At 41.8% G+C, this 4,026-nt stretch overlaps 1 non-coding gene across 1 annotated transcript; it reads right to left on the minus strand.

The window, feature by feature from the left end:
- Positions 1-238: 238 nt before the first annotated feature.
- LOC117312901 (U6 spliceosomal RNA) lies at positions 239-345 on the minus strand. The gene has a single exon (XR_004527301.1). It is a non-coding gene; the product is annotated as a U6 spliceosomal RNA (small nuclear RNA).
- Between the last annotated feature and the right edge of the window lie 3,681 nt (positions 346-4,026).

The following is a 4,026-nucleotide window of genomic DNA, read 5'->3' on the forward strand; positions in this document are numbered from 1 at the left end:
GAACAGATTCACATTTTAGAAAGATCATCCGGCTGCAGTAGGTTCCCAACTCCAAGTCCCACTCTGGGTGGAGGAAGCATGGGCCTCAACTTGTACTTCTCTTGTCAATCTGACTCCATTGACTAAAACAGTTGGCAAGATGGAAGCTGAGAGCCAGCTAGAGCACTGCAGAAAAGGAGGTCACTCTTCAAAAAGGCTTTTTTAAAAATTAATAAAGTTTATTATTTTTTTAAATTTAAAAGATAGGGAGTGATTCACGAATTTGCATGTCATCCTTGTGCGGGGGCCATGTTAGTCTTTTCTGTACCGTTCTGATTTCAGTATATGTGCTGCGGAAGTGAGCGCAGAAAAGGTGGTGTTTTGAAGGAGTGGGGTGTTCTATGCAAGGAGAAATACATTGTGGGTCTCAAGAGCATTTAGATTTGGGTAATAGTTTTAATAACAATATAAATATAATGAATTGATCCTCCCAATGAGCCCTTGTACCTAATTCAAATAATGGATGTGATGTGACATCAATATTTTGAGCATTTCAATTTACTTTTGACTGTAAAATAGATAATATAGTGCACAAGTTAAAGGCAGAGCCAAACATCTTTAAAGCAGATTTAGCTAGTGGTCCATGTGTTCTGCCCTCCTTGTTGACTGATGTTGAATAATAGTGGTCATAATTTGCGTTTCTCTTTGTCATAAGTAGAGAGATGTAAAGACCTCGCAGGGAGAGAGCCGTTTGTGGATGACAGTGACATCTCTGACTGTTTTCTGTGAGTTCTTTGGTATCCATCAGAAGCCTCCAGAGACTTGAGCCTGACTGAAGAGGTCCCCAAGTCAAGATGCTAGGGGCTGTGATTAATATGTATGCTCTTCAGGATTTTGTAGGGTCTCTTCTGTTTCAACAGAATTCAAAGGAAGAATTGTAGGTAATTTTGACATTTCTGGTTTGCTTTCTATAACCTTCTCTATACACCATCCTTGGAACCTTGACTCTTTCTCTTTCCCCTTCTCTTTTCCTTTCCTCCCTCCTCTTTTTTCTTTCTTCTTCCCTTCCCTGCTTGCTCCTTTGACTATACTTTTTCTCCTTTTAAAACAGCCAGTGTCTGTGGCAAATAACATGCTAGAAATGAGCTGACTGCTAATATGCATAGGAAGAGTTCTTACAACAGAGAAAGGATGTTATGAGACATCGCATACTAATCTTTTTATTTTGGTCTGTAAAGACCCGGGTTCGGCCACGTTAACTCATATGCTTTTAAGGAGATGCTGTTAGGTCGGAATAGGAGATTTGGGGGGTGAGAGGCAGAGATTTGCAGCTCAAGTGTCCAGGAACACAGGTCGACTCTGCAGTTGCGGCCTGTCTTTAACAGCCACAGGCAATGCGTCCTTTGTGGTACCATTTCGAGGGGCAGGCTCGGCAGAGGTTTTTAATGCTACTCTTTCCAAACCAACTGTCCTGCCAGGGAAGTTGTCTGAAAAAATCAGTGCAGGTTTAGGGATGGTTTTTATGAATTTTCCTAAAATAACGAATACTGAGTTGCCAGATTTGATAGCTCTTTTTATATATCTTGCAGCAGCTGGATCAAAATCGAATGAAGATGTTTGCATCTGACAATGGCAGGCCTGCACGTTTCTATCCTATTTCTTGAGTGCGCAAATGCATTTCATTTGGAAACATGAAAGGCATATTTAGTGACAACTGATGATTCTTTGTTTTTTAATTCCCAGTAATGTCTTCAGTTAGTGCTTTTGTTAACATTTTTGCATTATACAGTAGGTGACACAGGAAGATAATCAGTGTGCTGAAAGCAATGAAAGAGTTTATATCCAACTTGTTCTGCCTAGTAAATGGATCCATTTGGCATAGAAACACATTAACATCTTTACAGTGGAATGATTGTGGAAACAGGTTATTCATGGGGCCTGTGCATCTTCCTCCTGCTGCCATAAGACGTATTTTCTAGATTGGAGAAAAGGAATGAGACATTTTTCTCCCCTTGGAACTGTAAACAAAAGTAAAACTATTAATAGATGCTGTAGCTAATCCTAAGAAGCTGCAACCGAGAGATTAAATAACGTTGTGAAGAGAGAAAACCGGAATGAAAGTGGGGGGGAGCGAGTTCCCCGATCACTGAGGTACATTAGACAAGGACAAACTGAAGGACTCTAGCTGGTCAGAGGATTGACAGTTAGTATAAGAGGGGATTCCTGGTTTCAGCAAAGTAAGTATCAGTTCATCTATTTCCTGAAAACTATTCTAAGGGGAAGATTTATGTTTTATTTTTTAAGTAGTAGTCAAGATGATTTTAAATGGAGTTTGGATGCCATGGTGATGCAGCTGAGCCTAAAGAGGCCGCAGGGAACTTGTGAGCAAAAAATTGTGTTTTGTGATTAAAGGCACAAAACCCGGAGAACTGGGAAGCCTTTGGGTACATTCACAATTTGAGACTGGGGCCCCATTTTAATTGCCACAGAGAATGTATTATAACAAGGGGGATTGGAATGTCATTAAATCTTGTACCTGATATATTAGAAATGGTTAAATGTCCGCGTGTTTTCTTCCTACTAATATTCTTGGACTTCTGTTCTGCCTCCCTTCAAAGAATACATGTTGAGTGAGAGGCATCGTGAGTCAGCAGCTCTGCTAAGGATCCCTACATCCCTTCAGATCTTTACACAAATTGTGAAGTTGGCATTACTGAGACAATGTATTACTATTCAAAGTGTGGTCCATGGACAGCATCATCATCATCACGACTTGGAAACGAGCAATGCAAATCCTGTGGCTCCACACCACACCTAATACAACAGAATCTCCAAGCTCAGGCCCCAGGGATGTGTTTTAACAGGCTCTACAGATAGAGTTTGAGAAGCAACATTTTATAGTTGAGGAATCTGAAGGTCAGGGTGTTTGGGTGATTTAAATAGTAAGACCACACACTGTCAGAAAAGCAGGGTTGAATTTTGGTTTATGTCTCAAGTGGGATCTTTCACAGGATCACTGAACTCTCTGGTCACGTCACACTTGGTCTCTGAAGGTGGTTTTTCATTAGGGAGTGGTGACTGAGAATGCTTGGAATCTATGACTAATTTGAGCTGTTTGTTCTCTGTCAGAATATAAATTCTCTCGTCTCTGTCGGTGTGCCTCACTTTCGATAGAGGCCAGACTGGCCCTGCTCCTGTTGCGTAAAGAGACTAGTAAAACTCAAATAGTGATTCGCTGTTTGGGTAAAGGGGTAAAGAATGAGATTATATGACCCCTATCTATTTCACCTATTGAAACATCATGGAGAGGACTGTTGATCGTCTCCCAGCATTTTTATACCTATTAAGCTCTGGGGGAAAGAATAGATCGTGGCATGTTACAGAAGTGAAGCAAATTTATTTGAGATTGCAGATCATTAAAAATCAGCAGTGAGGGCTTCCCTGGTGGCGCAGTGGTTGAGAGTCCGCCTGCCGATGCAGGGGACACGGGTTCGTGCCCCGGTCCGGGAAGATCCCACATGCCGCGGAGCGGCTGGGCCCGTGATCCATGACCGCTGAGCCTGTGCATCCGGAGCCTGTGCTCCACAACGGGAGAGGCCACAACAGTGAGAGGCCCGCATACCGCAAAAAAAAAAAAAAAAAAATCAGCAGTGAATTGACCTAGATCTACGAGTTCATTGGGTGCATGAGAATATAGACCAGCACATGGGAAGGAGGCTTATTGATGTCTGGCCCTATTGACTGTCATTCTCCATGCTTGAATAAGCATTAACTCAGACCTTTGATATTCAGGCTGCACTGAGCCTTCATAAAGAGCCAGATTCTCATTAGGATGTGACTGCCTTTACTGGCCTAATTTTGCTTTCATTTCACCCATTTTTTTGCCCTCTTTCTTGATAGCATTTGGAAGTCATGACCCAGAGCTTGAAATATGTTATTCACTCAATAAAGTCAGGCTTTCAAAACAAAATTAATGCTGTTGTTTGGCAGCTGGTATCATGACTAAGGGGTTTCAAGGAGGGAAGAACCTCTTGCATCTTATAGACT

The sequence above is a fragment of the Tursiops truncatus genome, chromosome 6, assembly GCF_011762595.2.
Source record: "Tursiops truncatus isolate mTurTru1 chromosome 6, mTurTru1.mat.Y, whole genome shotgun sequence".
Taxonomy (NCBI): Eukaryota; Metazoa; Chordata; class Mammalia; order Artiodactyla; family Delphinidae; genus Tursiops; species Tursiops truncatus.